The sequence below is a fragment of the Sapajus apella genome, unplaced genomic scaffold (genome assembly GCF_009761245.1).
Source record: "Sapajus apella isolate SASKATOON/1434 unplaced genomic scaffold, GSC_monkey_1.0 scaffold423, whole genome shotgun sequence".
Lineage (NCBI taxonomy): Eukaryota > Metazoa > Chordata > Mammalia > Primates > Cebidae > Sapajus > Sapajus apella.
In genome coordinates, this window is record NW_022437359.1 from 27,863 (window position 1) to 44,058 (window position 16,196).

Here is a 16,196-nt window from a genome sequence, read left to right on the forward strand (position 1 = left end):
TTTGAAATTTATGTTGTTGGATCTATCCAGTAGTTCATTTCTTTTTATTGATGAGTAGTATCCCATTGTATGAATAGGAGTCCTTTATCAGATATATGCCTCTGACTGGTCCAGTTGTTCCAGGACAATTCATTAAGATTTTTTTTGCTGAATTGCCTTTGTATCTTTGTTGAAAATCAGTTGTCCATATATGTGTGGGTTGTTTCTGTCTCATTGATCTACTCATTTGTCTGGATAGAAATACCACACTGTCTTAAATACACACAGTAGCTCGAATTTGTAATCCCAGCACTTTGGGAGGGATGTATGTGTGTGTGTGTGTGTATAAATATTAGCTTTATATGTCTTGAAATCAGATAGTGTGAATCTTCAAATGCTATTCTTTATCAAATTTGATTTGGCTATTCTAGAGCTTTTGTATTTCTGTACAGTTTTTTTTTTTTTGAGACAGAATCTCATTCTGTCACCCAGGCACTATCCCAGCTTACTACAACCTCCACCTCCCGGGTTCAAACTATTCATCTGCCTCAGCCTCCCAAGTAGCTGGGATTACAAGTGCACGCCACCATGCCTAGCTAATTTTGTATTTTTAGTAGAGATGGGGTTTTACCATGTTAACCAGGCTGGTCTCGCAATCTCCGCCTACCTTGGCTTCCCAGAGTGCTGGAACTACAGGCGTGAGCCACCGCACCCAGCCATTTCTGTACACATTTTTATAGTCAGCCTTTCAATTTCTACAAAATAGCCTGCTAGAATTGGGATTGCATTGAATTTATAGATCAATCTGGAGAAAAAAGACACTGAATAGTATTGGATCTTCTGACCCAATCAACGCATGAAAATGATATATCTCTCCATTTATTTATGTCTTTTAAATTTTCTCTCAGAAATATTTTGTAGTCAGGTCTGCACATCTTTTGTAAGATTTATCCTTAAATGGTTCATATTTTCTTTTCTTTCTTTCTTTTTTTTTTTTTTTGAGATGGAGCCTCACTCTGTCACCCAGGCTGCAGTGCAGTGGTGCAATCCCAGATCACTGCAACCTCCACCTCCCAGGTTCATGTGATTCTCCTGCCTTAGCCTCCCCAGCAGCTGGGATTACAGGTGCACACCACCATGCCCAGCTAAATTTGTATTTTTAGGTGGGACGAGGTTTCACCATGTTAACCAGGCTGGTCTCGAACTCCTGACTTCAGGTGATCCGCCCACCTCGGCCTCCCAAAGTTCTGAGATTACAGGTGTGAGCTACTGCGCCTGGCCTTTTTTTTTTTTTTTTTTTTTTTTTCTTGAGATGGAGTCTTGTTCTGTCACCCAGGCTGGAGTGCAGTGGTGTAATCTTGGCTCATTGCAACCTTCTGCCTACTGGATTCAAGTGATTCTCCTGCCTTAGCCTCCCAAGTTGGTTACCAGAGGCTGTGAAGGGTAGTAGGAGACTTGGGTAGGGGGAAATGGGGCTGTTTAATGGGTTAAAAAAATAGTTAAATTGTTATGGCTGTACTTCCCAAAGCAGGGAAAGTATGGGACTGCAGGCATGTGCCACCACACCTGGCTAATTTTACTTAGGATAATGGCTTTCAGTTCTGTTTTATGGCTGAGTAGTATTCTGTGGAGTGAAAGAGAAAGAGAGAGAGAGTGTGCGTGTGTGTGTGTGTGTGTGTGTGTGTGTGTATTTTCTTTATCCAGTCATCCCTTGATGGACACAGGTTGATTGACTTTGCTGTTGTGAATAGTGCTGTGGTAAACATAATGAGTGCAGGTGTCTTTTTCATACAATGGTTTCTTTTCCTTTGGGTAGATACCCAACAGTGGGATTGCTGGATTGAATGGTAGTTCTATTTTTAGGTCGTTGAGAAATTTCCATACTGTATTCCATAAAGATTGTACTAATTTACATTCCCACCAAAAATGTATAAGCATTCCCTTTTCTCCACATCCTTTCTAACATCTGTTGCTTTTTGACTTTTTATTAGTAGCCATTCTGATTGGTGTAAGATGGTATCTCGTTGCGGCTTTGTAGTTCCCTGCTTTGTAGATTTCCCTGATTTGCGAAGTATGGCCATAACAATTTAAATATTTTTTTAACCCATTAAACAGCCCCATTTCCCCCCACCCAAGTCTCCTACTACCCTTCACAGCCTCTGGTAACCAACCTTCTGCTATGTTCATGAGTTCATTTGTTTTTATTTTTAACTCCACAAATAAGTGAGAACATGTGAAGTTTGTCTTTCAGTGCCTGGCTTATTTCACTTAACATCATGACCTCCATTTCCATCCATGTTGCTGCAAATGATAGGATCTCATTCTTTTTTATGACTGAATAGTACTCCATTGCCTATAAGCACCACATTTTCTTTATCCATTTGTCTGTTGATAGACACTTAGGTTGCTTCCAAATCTTGGCTATTGTGAATAGCACTTCATTAATTATAGGACTGTTGATCATATGGTATGATCATAGGATTGCTGGATCATATAGTAGCCCAATTTTTAGTTTTGTGAGGAACCTTCAAATTGTTTTCCATAGTGATTGTACTAATTTACATTCCCACTGACTCTTGTACACTTACAAGGGCTCCCTTTTCTCCACATCCTTGCCAGCATTTCTTATTGCCTGACTCTTGGATAAAAGCTGTTTTAACTGGGCTGACATGATATTTCGTTGTAGTTTTGATTTGCATGTCTCTAATGATCAGTTATGTTGAGTACCTTTTCATATGCCTATTTGCCATTTGTATGTCTTCTTTTGAGAAATGTCTATTCAAATCTTTTGCCCATTTTTAATCAGATTATTAGCTTTTTTTTCCTGTGGAGTTGTTTGAGCTCCTTATGTATTCTGGTTATTAATTCCTTGTTAGATGGGTAATTTGCAAATATCTTCTCCCATTCTGTGAGTTTTCTCTTTGCTTTGTGATTTATCCTTTCTGTGCAGAAGATTTTTACCTTGATGTGATCCCATTTGTCTATTTTTTTCTTCAATTGTCTTGCTTGTGGGGATATTATGCAAGAAATTTTTGCCCAGACCGATGTCTTGGAGAATTTCCCCAGTGTTTTCTTGCAGTTGTTTCACAGTTTGAGATATTAGATTTAAATATTTAATCCATTTTGATTTGATTTTTATATGACAAGAGATAGGGGTCTAGTTTCATTCTTCTGCATATGGATATCCAGTTTTCCCCACACCGTTTACTGAAGAGACTGTCTTTTCCCCAGTGTATGTTCTTGGCACCTTTGTCAAAAGTGATTTCACTATAGGTGCGTGGATTGTTTCTGGGTTCTTTATTCTGTTCCATTGGTCTATGTCTCTGTTTTTAGTCCATTACCATGCTGTTTTGATTACTATAGCTCTAGAGTATAATTTGAAGTTAGATAATGTGATTTCTCCAGTTTTGTTCCTTTTGCTTTGGATGGTTTTGGCTATTCTGGGTCTTTTGTGTTTGCAGCCAGACTGGGCAACATGGTGAAACCCTGCCTCTACTAATAATACAAAAAAATTGTATTTTGCGTTTTTTTTTTTTTTTTCTATTTTTGTGAAGAATTTCATGGTATTTTGGTAAGGATTGCATTAAATCTGTAGATTGCTTTGGGTGGTATAGACATTTTAGCAGTATTGATCTTCCAATCCATGAACATGGAATATCTTTCCATTTTTTGTGTGTCCTCTTCAGTTTCTTTCATCAGTGTTTTCTAGTTTTAATTATAGATATTATTCAATGCTTCAGTTAAGTTAATTCTAGGTATTTAATTTGTGGCTTTTACAGCACAATTCCTTTTTTAAGTTTCTTTTTCAGATTGTTGTTGGCATATAGAAGTGCCCTAATTTTTATATGTTGATTTTGTATCTTTCAAGTTTACTGAGCTTATCAGTTCTAAAAGTTTTTGTTTTTGTTTTTGTTTTGAGAAAGAATCCCACTCTAGGCTGGAGTGCAGTGATGCAATCTCAGCTCACTATAACCTTCACCTCCTGGGTTCAAGTGATTCTCCTGCCTCAGCCTCCTGAGTAGCTGGGACTACGGGCACACACCACCATGCCCAGCTAATTTTTTTTTTTTTATTATTAGTAGAGACATGGTTTCGCCATGTTGGCCTTGACCTCCCAACGTGCTGGGATCCCCAGATATTTTTATGGTTTTTATCATGACGGATGTTGAATTTTATTAAATGCTTTTTTCAGCATCAGTTGAAATGATCGTATAGTTTTTGTCCTTTATTCTGTTGATACATGATATATGACATTGATTCATTTGTGTATGTAGAACCATCCTTGCATCCCCAGGATAAATCCCACTTGGTCGTGATGTTCTTTTTAATGTGTTACTGGATTTAGTTTGCTAGTATTTTGTTGATTATTTTTGCATCAATGTTTATCAGAATTATTGATATTTAGTTTTCTTTTTTTGATATGTCTTTGTCTGGTTTTGGTATCAAGGCAATACTGACCTTGTAGGATGAATTTAGAAGTATTCCCTCTGCCTCTATTTTTTGGAATAGCTTGAGTAGGATTGGTATTAGTTCTTCTTTAAATGTTTGGTAGTCAGCAGCAAAGCCATTAGGTCCTGGGCTTTTCTTTTCTAGGAGACTTTATATTATGGCTTCAGTCTCATTACTTATTATTGGTCTGTCCAGGTTTTGGATTTCTTCATGGTTTAATATTGTTAGGTTTTATGTGTCTAAGAATTTATTCATTTCTTCTAGGTTTTCCAATTTATTGGCATATAGTTGCTTATAGTAATTTATGAATTTCTGTGGTATCAGTTGTAATGTCTCCTTTTCATCTTTGATTTTATTTATTTGGTCTTCTCTCTTTTTTTTCTTACTTAGTGTGGCTAAGGATTTGTCAATTTTATTTTACTTTTTAAACTTTATTGATTTTTAAAATTATTTTCTTCATTTCAATTTCATTTATTTGTGCTCTGATCTTTATTGTTTCTTTTCTTCTAGTAATTTTGGGTTTGGTTTGCTCTTGCTTTTCTAGTTGTTTAAGATGCATCATTAGGGTGCTCATTTGAAGTTTTTCTTTTTTTTTTTTTTTTGATGTAAGCATTTATAGCTATAAACTTTTTTTTTTAGTATTGCTTTTATTGTTATTCCATAGGTTTTGGTATGTTGTATTTCCATTATTGTTTGTTTCAAGAAATCTAAATTTCCTTCTTAATCTCTTCATTGAGCCACTGATTATTCAGGAGCATGTTGTTTAATTTCCATATTCATATAGTTCCCAATATTTCTCTTATTGATTTCTAGTTTTATTTCATTGTGATCAGAAAATATGCTTGATATTATTTCAGCTTTTTGATGTTTGAATACTTGCTTTGTGGCCTAACATATGGTCTTTCCTTGAGAATGATCCATGTGCTGAGAAGAATGTGTATTCTGCAACTGTTGGGTGAAATGTTCTGTAAATATGTGTTAGGTACATTTTGTCTGTAGTGCACATTAAGTCTGATTATTCTATGTTGATTTCCTGTCTGGGTGATCTGTCCAATGCTGAAAGTGAGGGTGTTGAAGTCTCCAACTATTATTGTATGGGGTCTATTTCCCTCTTTAGTTCTAATATTCGCTTTATGTAGCTGGTTGCTTCAGTGTTAGTGGCATATATATCTACAATTGTTATATCCTCTTGTTGAATTGAACCCTTTATCATTATATAATGACTTTCTCATTTTTTTCTTTTTTTTTTTTTTTGTTCTCTCTTTTTTTTTTTTAGTTAATGGCAGGACAATATATCATTATATAATGTTTTCTTTGTCTCTTTTTATAGTTTTTGCCTTGAAATCTGTTTTGTCTACTCCTGTTTTTTTTTGGTTTCCATTTGCATGGAATATCTTTTAATATCCCTTTATTTTCCAACTATATGCGTCTTTAAAGATGAAATGTTTCTAGTAGGCAACAGATCATTGAGCCTTATTTTTTAATCCATTCAGCCACTCTTTAAAAAAAAAAAAAAAAAAAAGGAGACAATCTTTTTCTGTCACCCAGGCTTTAGTGCAGTGGTATGAGCACAGTGCACTGCAGTCTTAACCCTTGGGCTCAAGTGATCCTACCATCTCACCCTCTCAAGTGGCTGGGACCACAGGCATGCACCACCACGCTTGGCTAATTTTTATATTTTTTGTGGAGACAGTCTCACCATGTTGCCTGGGCTGGTCTTGAACTCTTGGGTTCAGGTGATCTTCCTGCCTTGGCCTCCCAAGTGCTGACATTACAGTTGTGAGCCACTGTGCCTGGCCCACTCTATGTCTTTTGATTAGAAAGTTTAGTCTGTTAACATTCAGTGATATTCTTAAGTAAGGACTCACTCCTGCCATTTTGTTATTTTGTGGTTGTTTTGTGGTCTTCTCTTCCTTCTTTCCTTCCTTCCTGTCTTTCTTTTAGTAAAGATGATTTTCTCTGGTGGTATGTTTGAATTTCTTGCTTTTTATTTTTTGTGTGTCCATTGTATGTTTTTTGATTTGAGGTTATCATGAGACCTGCAAATGAAACCTTATAACCCATTATTTTCAACTGTTGACAACTTAACACTGATTGCATAAACAAACAAAAACCTAACAAAGAAGCAAAGAGAAACCTAATAAAAACTTTACACCTTAACTTTGTCCTCTCGCTTAATTTTTTGTTGTTTCTGTTTATATCTTGTGCTGTAAATGTCTTGAGAAGTTTTTGTAGTAATTCTTTTTGATCAGTTCATCCTTTAGCCTTTCTTCTTAAGGTATGAATATTTACACACCACAATTGCAGTGTTACAATACTGTCTTTTTTGTGTGACCTTACTATTACCAGTGAATTTTGTATATTTAGTACTTTCTTATTGCTCATTGATATCCTTTTCTTTCTGATTGAAGTACTCCCCTCAGCATTTCTTAAGGGAGAAGTATGATGTTGATGAAATCCCTCAGCTTGTTTGTCTGTGAGGGTCTTTATTTCTCTTTCACGTTTGAAAGATATTTTTGCCAGTCATATTATTCTAGGATAAACTTTTTTTTCTTCAACGCATTAAACATGTCCTGCCACTCTCTCCTGGCCTGTGAGGTTTCCACTAAAATATCTGCTGCCAGACATATTGGAACTCCATTGTATGTCATTTGTTTTCTCTTGGTGCTTTTAGAATCTTTTCTTTATCCTTGACCTTTGGGAGTTTGATTATTAAATGCCTTGAGGTACTCTTCTTTGGGCTAAATCTGCTTGGTGTTCTATAACCTTCTTGTACTTGAATATTGATAACTTTCTCTAGGTTTGGAAAGTTCTCTGGCATTATCTCTTGTTTGTTTTGGGTTTTTTGAGACTGAGTTACTCTCTGTCACCCAGGCCTGAGTGCAGTGGTGTGATCTTGGCTCACTGCAACCTCCACTTCCTGGGTTCAAACGATTCTCCTGCCTCAGCCTGTAGAATAGCTGAAACTACAGGTGCACCACCACGCCCAACTAATTTTTCAGTAGAGACATGGTTTTGCCATGTTGGCCAGGCTGGTCTCAAACTCCTGACCTCAGGTGATCTGCCCTCCTTGGCCTTCCAAAGTGCTGGGATTACAGGTGTGAGCCACCACACCCAGCCAGCTATTATCCCTTTGAACAAACTTTCTACCCCATCTCTCTCTTTCTACCTCCTCTTTAAGACCAGTAACTCTTTGATTTGCACTTTTGAGGTTATTTTCTAGATCTTAAAGGTGTGCTTTATTATTTTTTATTCTTTTTTTCTTTTGTCTCCTCTCACTGTGTTATTTTCAGATAGTCTGGCGTCAAAATCACTAATCTTCTGCTTGATTAATTCTGCTGCTAAGAGACTTTGATATATTCTTCAGCATGTCAGTTGCATTTTACAACTCCAGAATTTGTGCTTGACTCTTTTTAATTATTTCAGTCTCTTTGTTAAATTTCTCGGATAGGATTCTGGATTCCTTCTCTGTGTTATCTGAAATTTTGTTGAGTTTCTTCAAAACAGCTATTTTGAATTCTCTGCCTGAAAGGTCACATATCTTTGTCTTTCTGGGATTGGTCCCTGGTACCTTATTTAGTTTGTTTGGTGAGGTCATGTTTTCCTGGATGGTCTTGATGCTTGTGGATGTTTATCTGTGTCTAGGCATTGAAGAGTTGGATATTTATTATAGTCTTCACAGTCTGGGCTTGTTTGTAACTGTCCTTTTTGGGAAGGCTTTGCAGATATTAAGGGAGATTTGGGTGTTGTGATCTAAGTTTTTTGTTACTGCAACCATATCTGCATTAGGGGGCACCCCAAACCCACTAATGTTGTGTTTTTTGCAGACTTATAGAGGTACCACCTTTGTGGTTTTAGATGAGATCCAGAAGCATTCTCTGGATTGCCAGGTAGAGACTCTTGTTCTCTTCCATTACGTTCTCCCCCAACATGGAGTCTCTCCAAGTTGCAGTCTTTGTGAGTTAGACTGCTTCAGATCTGTGCTGAGCTGCCTGAAGCTGGAGAAGGGGTAGAACACAAGCACCACTGTGGTCACCAGCTCTGGGAGTATACTAGGGTCTTGTCCAAGGCCCACTGTAACCACTACCTGGCTACCTCGTACATTTGCTGAAGGCCCTAAGGCTCTACAGTCAGCAGCTGGTGAAGCCATCCAGGCTTGGTTTTTTTCCCTTCATGGTAGTGAGTTCCCTGGGCCTGGGTGGCTTCAGAGATACCATCAGAAGCCAGGGCCTGGAGTTGGAAACATTAGGAATCTACCTGGTGCTGTATTCTATTGTGGCTAAGCTTGTACCCAGACCATAAGACAAAGTCCTTCCCATTTTTTCCTCTCCTTCCCATAGGCAGAGGAGTCTCTCCCTATGGATACCACTACCTAGGGCCATAGGAAGTACTAACACGCTACCACCAATGTTCACTCAAGGCCCAGAGGCTCCTCAGTCAGCTTGTGGTGAATGCTACCAGGCCTGGAACTCACCTCTTAGGGCAGTGGACTCCCTTCTGTTTCAGGGTAGGTCTATAAATACCATCCAAGAGCCAAGTGCTGGAATTGGGGACCCCAAGAGCCTGCTTGTGCTCTACCTCACTATGGCCAAGCTGGTACCTAAGCTGCAAGACAAAGTCTTTTTTACTCTTCTCCTTTTCTCAAGAAGAAGGAGTCTCTCCTCATAGCCATCACAGCTGGGAATGTGCTGGGTCACACCTGAAGCCAGCCTTACCCAAGGCCCACAGCATGTACTACTACTGCTGATTATTTGGGACCCAAGGGCTGTTTAGTCAGCAGGTGATGAATCCTGCCAGGATTGGGCCCTTCCTTTCAAGACAGTGGCTTCCCTTCTGACCAGTGTGTGTCTAGAAATGTTGTCCAGGAGCCTGGGCCTGGAACAGGCGTCTCGTGACTCTGCCTGGTTCCCTGTCCTATTGTGGCTGAGCTGGTATCCAAATTGCAAGACAAAGTCCTCTTTACTCTTTCATATCCTCTTCTCAAGTGGAAAGAAGGACTCTCTTTCAGAGCTGTGAGCTGCACTCCCTGGGTTGGGAGAGCGGTGGCACAAACTCCCTTGGCCACATCGTCTGATTTATTACTAGGTAATATGCCCTCCATGTCCACTGGCTGTGCATCCAGCACAGCACTAGTACTTGCCTAGGAGTTGTAGTCCTAGTGGTATAGACTGCCTTTCAAGTTTATTTAGGACCCCAAAGCACTTGAGCCTGTGGCGATGAGGCTTGCCAGAACTCAAATTCCAGCCTGCTGGGATAGATGATTCTCTTCTGGCTAGGGCTGGTCTAACTGCTTCCTGCATGAGAATTTGTTGAGTTCTGCCTGATGTTGCTTTCCACTGTGGAAGGGCAGCACTGAGCTCCAATGCAAAGTCTAACAATCACTGCACTCTCCCTCCCCGAAATACACGTTCTCCATGGCACATGGCCACTGTCAAAGGATGGGGGAGTGGTGAGTTGGCAATTCAAGACTCTTTCCTACCCTCTTCAGTGCCTCTCTCAGTGATATGAAGCTAAAATCACATGCTGTGATTACACAACTGACCTTTTGTTCTTATGAAGGTGCTTTTTTGTGTAGATAGTTTTTTTGGTTTTGTTTTTTGTTTGTTTGTTTTTGAGACAGAGTCTCACTCTGTCACCAAGGCTGGAGTGCAGTTGTGTGATCTGTTCACTGCAACCTCTGCCTCCCAGGTTCAAGTGATTCTCCTGCCTCAGCCTCCCCAATATCTGGGATTACAGGTGCCCACCACCATGCCTGGCTAATTTTTGGATTTTTAGTAGAGATGGAGTTTCACCATGTTGGCCAGGCTGGTCTCAAACGCCTGACCTCAAGTGATCTGCCTGCCTACACCTCTCAAAGCACTGGAATTACAGGCATGAGCCGCCATGCTAGGCCATGTAGATAGTGAAATTTGTTGTTCCTGTGGGAAGGAAAATCAGTGGAGGCTTCTATTCAGCCATCATGCTCTGCCTTCCTGGATATTTTAACAATATTTATTCTTCCAGTTCATAGCATGGCATATCTCTCCATTTATTTGCATCTTCTTTAATTTCTTTCATCAGATACAACAACATAGATGAACCTGGAGCATATTATACTAAACGAAATAAGCCAGGCACAGAAACACAAATAGTACATTATTTCATTTATATGTGGAATCCAAAAAAGTTGAATTCATAGAAGCAGAGAATGGAATGGTGGTTACTAAGGACAGGGTAGGTGGGGGAAATAGGGAAATTGTGGTCAGAGGATACAAAGTTTGAGTTATGTAGGATAAATGTACAGCATATTGACTACAGTTAATACTATATTGCATAATCAAAATTGCATAGCTGGGCATGGTGGCACATAACTGTAGTACCAGCTTAGTTGAGAGGCTGAGGCAGGAGAATTGCTTGAGCCCAGGAGTTTGAGTCTGCAATGAGGTATGATCACACCACTGTACTCCAGACTGGTGACAGAACAATACCCCATCTCAAAAAATAAAGTTGCTAAGAGAGTGGAGTGTAAGTGTTCTCAACACACATGCACGTGCGCACACCCACCCACCCACACACACACACACACACACACACACACGTACACACACAGAGGTAATGAATATGTTAATTAGCTTGACATAGTAATAATTTCTCTATGTACATCAAACATCATCTTGTAAACTTTAAATATATACAGATATATAGTTTTTATTTTTTTAAAAAGCAATTTAAAAACATTTGACTTTTGTATATTGGTCTTGTATCCTGTGACTTGGCTAAATCTTTGTTAGTTCTAGTATTTTTGTGGCTTTCTTAGAATGTTCTGTATAAGTGAACATGGCATCAGCTAATAAAGACAGTTTTACTTCTTTTCTAATCTGAATGACATTTTTCTCTTGCTTTATCACACTGGCTATTTCCTCCAATATAGTTTGAGTAGAAGTGATGAAAGTGGATATTCCTGCCTTGTTCCTGATCTTAGGGATAAAGAACTTAGTTTTTCATTGTGAATCATTAGCTGTAGGTTTTTCATAGATGCCCTTTATGAGGTTGAAGAAATTCCCTGTACTCATGGTTGATGAGAATTTTGATCAGGAATGGATATTAGATTGGTCAAATACTTTTTTACATTTATTGAGATGATTATGTTAGTTTTGTTCTTTTCTATTAGTGTAATGAATATGTTGCCTTTGTGGGAAAATCTCCACAAAATTCAATGATTTTACTGTAATACAGAGTTGAGAAACAATCACCATAACCTAATTTTAGAACGTTTTCATCATTCCAAAAACAAACTTTGTACCCTCTAACTCCTCATTCTGTGCTCTCTTCCTCCTCTCCAAACTGTAAGCAACTACTCTTCTACTTGCTGTCAGTATAGATTTACCTGTTTTGGTCCTTTTGTGTAAATAGGATCATATACTATGTGGTCTTTTTGTTACAGGCTTCTTTCACTTAGCATAATGTTTTTGAGGTTTGCTCTTGCTGTAGCATGTATCATGTCTTTATGTGGCCAAATAGTACTCCATTGTATGAATGTACTGCATTTTGTCTGTACATTCATCAGTTGATGGTCATTAGGCTTTTCCCACTTTTTGGCTATTATGAATAATGCTGCTATGAATATTTGTATACAAATTTTTATGTGGTTATATGTTTTTATTTCTCTTGGGTAGAGACTTAGGAGTGAAATTGTGGAGCTAAATTATATGGTAACTCTGTATTACCACTTTGAAGAATTGCTAATCTGTTTGGTTGCACTATTTTTCATTCCTGCTAGCAATGTATAAGGGTTCCTTATGAACAGGATGTGTTTTTATCTATCTTTTGATTATAGACTTTCTAATAAGTGTGAAGTTGTATCTCATTTTTATTTACATGTCCATAATAACCAATAATGTTGGGCATCTTTTCACTTGTCTCTTGGCCATTTGGATATCTTCTTTGGAGAAATGTCTATTCTTTGCTCATTTGTAAATTGTGTTTTTATTATTAAGTTTTAAGGCTTCTTTATCTATTCTGAATTAAAACCCTGTTTGATATTTGATTTACAATTTTTTTCCCCACCTGTAGGTTGCCTTTTTACTGTTTTTGATTTTAAAAAAGTATTTCACTGGTTTATTTTGAAATTAAAAGTTTTTAATTTTGATAAGTTCCACTTAGGAATTTTCTCTTTTATGGCTTTGCCTTTTAGGTTGTAGCTATGAAATCTTTGCCTAACTTAGGATCACAGAGATCTACTCCTGTTTTCTTATAAGAGTTTTACACATTCAGATATATGATCTCCTTTTGGTTAATGTTTGTGTATGGTGTGAGGTGGGTGTCCAGTTTCATTCTTTTGCTTATGGATAATCTGGTTTTCCAGCACCATGTTGGAAAAATACTTTGTATCCACTGAATTTTGGCCTCTTTGTCAAAAATCATTGACTATAAATATTCAAAGTTTATTTCCTGACTTTTAATTTTATCCCATTGCTTTAGATGTCCACCCCATGCCAGTAGTATACTGTCTTGTTTACTGTAGTTTAGTAGTAAGTTTTGAAATGAGAAGAGTGATTCTTTCTTTCTTTAGTTAGTATTAGCATGGTATATCTTTTTCAGTCCTCTAACTTTTAATCTATGAGTGTCTTTGTATATCAGTTTCTTCTAAGCAAGATATACTTGGATCCTACTTTTTAAAAATATAATTTGAGGCTGGACACGGTGGCTCACGCCTATAATCCCAGCACATTGGGAGTCTGAGGTGGGCAGATCGCTTGAGGTCAGGAATTCAAGACCAGCCTAACCAACATGGTAAAACCTTGTCTCTACTAAAAATACAAAAATTAGCTGGCCATGGTGGCATGTGCTTGTAATCCCAGTTATTCGTGAGGCTGAGACAGGAGAATTGCCTGAACCAGGGAGGCAGAGGTTGCAGTGAGCCAAGATCACACTACTGCACCCCAGCCTGGGTGACAGAGTGAGCCTCCATCTCAAAAACAACAACAATTTGACGGTCTTTGCCTTTTAGTTGGAGTGCTTAGGTTATTTACATTTAATGTTGTTGTTGACATGGTTATGTTTTGTTTTTATTTATTTATTTTTAGAGTCAGGATCTTACTATGTTGCCAAAGCTGGAGTGCATTGGCCATTCACAGGCACAATCATAGTGCATTACAATCCAAACTTCTGTACTCAAGGGATCTTCCTGCCTTAGCCTCTAGAGTAACTGGAAGTGCAGGTGTGCACCACCGTACCACCACACCTTACTGGTGTGTTTTATGTTGTTTCCATTTTTCTTATCTCTTCTTTTTTTTTTTTAACGTTTTTCTGCTTTTTCTGGCTTCTTTTGGATTAATTGAATATTTTTTATGATTCAGTGTTTCTCTTTTGTTTACTTAGGAGCTATATAATTCATTATTGGCTTATTTTGGTTGTGCTGTAGGTTTTATAAATTATATCTTTAACTTATCCCATTCTATCCTCAAGTGATATTATACCACTTGATGTATAGTATGAAAACACTACACATCTAAATACTTATATTCATAGTATATACCATTTCTGGTCTTCATTTCTTTGTATAAATCTATTTTTCCAGCTAGGGATGGTGGCTCATGTCTGTAATCCCAGCACTTTGAGAGGCCGAGGTGGGTGGATTACAAGGTCAGGAGCTTGAGACCAGCTTGGCCAGCATGGTGAAACCCCGTCTCTACCCAAAATACAAAAATTAGCTGTGTGTAGTGGCACACACCTGTAATCCCAGCTACTTGAGAAACTGAGGCAGGAGAATCACTGGAATCCAGGAGGTGGAGGTGCAGTGAGCCAAGATCGTGCTTCTGCCCTCCAACCTGACAGAGCAAGACTCCATCTCAAAGAAAAAAATAATATTTTTCCATCTGGTATCATTTTACTTCTGTTTGAAAAACTGTTAATCTTTTAGCACAGATCTGCTGGTGACAAATTCATTCAGCTTTTAAATTCTTCATTTTACCTGTCTTTTGAAAGGTATTTTTACTGAGTATAGAATTCTAGATAGAATTTATTTATTTATTTTTCCTTTCTGCACATAAAGGATTTTGTTTCACTGTCTTCTGGTTTGCATTATTTCTGCTGAGAAATATTCTGTCATCTTTATCTTTATATTTGTATCTTTTCTCTATAACTACTTTAAAGATTTTCTCATTATTACTTTTTTTTGGAAATTTGATTATGAGCATTAGTATACTTTTGTTTTCATGCTTCTTATGCTTGGAGTCCATTGAGATTCTTGGATCTGTGGGTTTTGGTTTTCCTCAAATACAAAAATATATAGCCATTATTTTTCAAATATGTTTCTGCCCCAGCCTCCCTTCTCCCCACTCACCATTCAGGGACATCAATTATATGCTTGAAGTTGTCCTACAACTCATTTATTCTTTGTCCAAGTTTTAGTCTTTTACTGTTTTATTTTGGATATTTTCTATTGCTGTCTTTAAATTACTAATCTTCAGTATCTAATTAGCAGTAATCCCATCCAGTGTATTTTTCATTTCAGAAATTGTAGTTTTCATCTCTATAACTTTGATTTGAGTTTTTCATATATAGCTCATGTTTCTACTTAACATATTTCATCTTTCCTCTCCCTTGTAAATATGAAATAATATAGTTCTAATAACTTTTAATACCCTTTTCCATAAATTCTATCATGTCAAATTTGATTTATTAATTTTTTTCTCATGGGTAATATTTTCTTGCTTCTTTGCAAGTTTAACTTTTGATTGGATGAAAGACATTAAGAATTTTACCTTGATGTGTGTTGGATTTTGTATTTGTAAATTCTTCTTGACCTTTGTTCCAGGATATAGTAAGTTACTTGGAAACAATATGATCCTTCTGGTGCTTGTTTCCAAATTGTGTAAGGCAGGACTGGAGCAGTGTTTGGTTTGAGGCATAACCCTTCTGAATGTTCTACCTGATACTTGAGAATTATGAAGTTTTCCATTCTGGTGTAAGAGTTATTCTCAGCTATTTCTGAGGCCTAGGGATTAGTCCCTCTAATCCTTCTGGGTAGTTCTTTCCCTGGCCTTAAGTAGCTTCCTCACCAGTAGGTGCTAATCAGTACTCAGCTGATGACCTGTGGGAGACCCTGTACAGATATTTGAAGCTCTTACTCTAGGTAGCTCTCTTTTTTCTGGTGTCTGACCTGTGATCTTTATATGCATTGACCTTTCCAAACTTCCAGCTCCATGTCCTCAATTCAGGAACCCAGACTGTAACTGGCTTCCCCATCTTTGTACTCTGGCTTGGAAACTCTCTCCAGGCAATAAACTGAGGCTATTGTTGGGATCATGTGGTAGTTCAGTCAGGGTGGTGGAAAAAATGTTAAGGGAAAAATATTAGGCATAGTTATAGGAAACAGTCACAAAACACCCTTGGAAGGCCAGGCGGTTTACATACCTTCAGATGAAAGAATGGGCTGAAGGTGGTTAGTTCTTTTATCTTGAGGCTTGAAGCATAAGGCAGTTAATAGGGGAATGCAAAGGACTTCATCTAATGGCTTTTTGTCCTAAGACCATCCTTTGCCCATCCGTGCTTGACTGCCTCCTACTAGGGGTGTCAGTAGAGTTAATTACCCTCTAATGGTATTTGCTTTAGGCCTCAGAACCTGGCCTTTAATCTTTACCCTATAGTGGTGTTGACTCAAAGCCTTTGACATTTAATGTGTGTTGAATAAAGGCCAGGAAGGCCAGAGAGTTGGGGGCAGCAGCCGTTAACTCCTTTGGGTAAGAGGCCACGGACACCCCTAGCTTGCCTTTTCAGTGTATTCC

At 38.0% G+C, this 16,196-nt stretch overlaps 1 protein-coding gene across 5 annotated transcripts in view; it reads left to right on the forward strand.

Moving 5' to 3' along the window:
* The window catches only part of LOC116545888 (clathrin heavy chain linker domain-containing protein 1), a 47,393-nt gene that overhangs the window by 24,387 nt on the left and 6,810 nt on the right, over positions 1-16,196 (forward strand). The gene's annotated exons all lie outside the window — the stretch shown is intronic.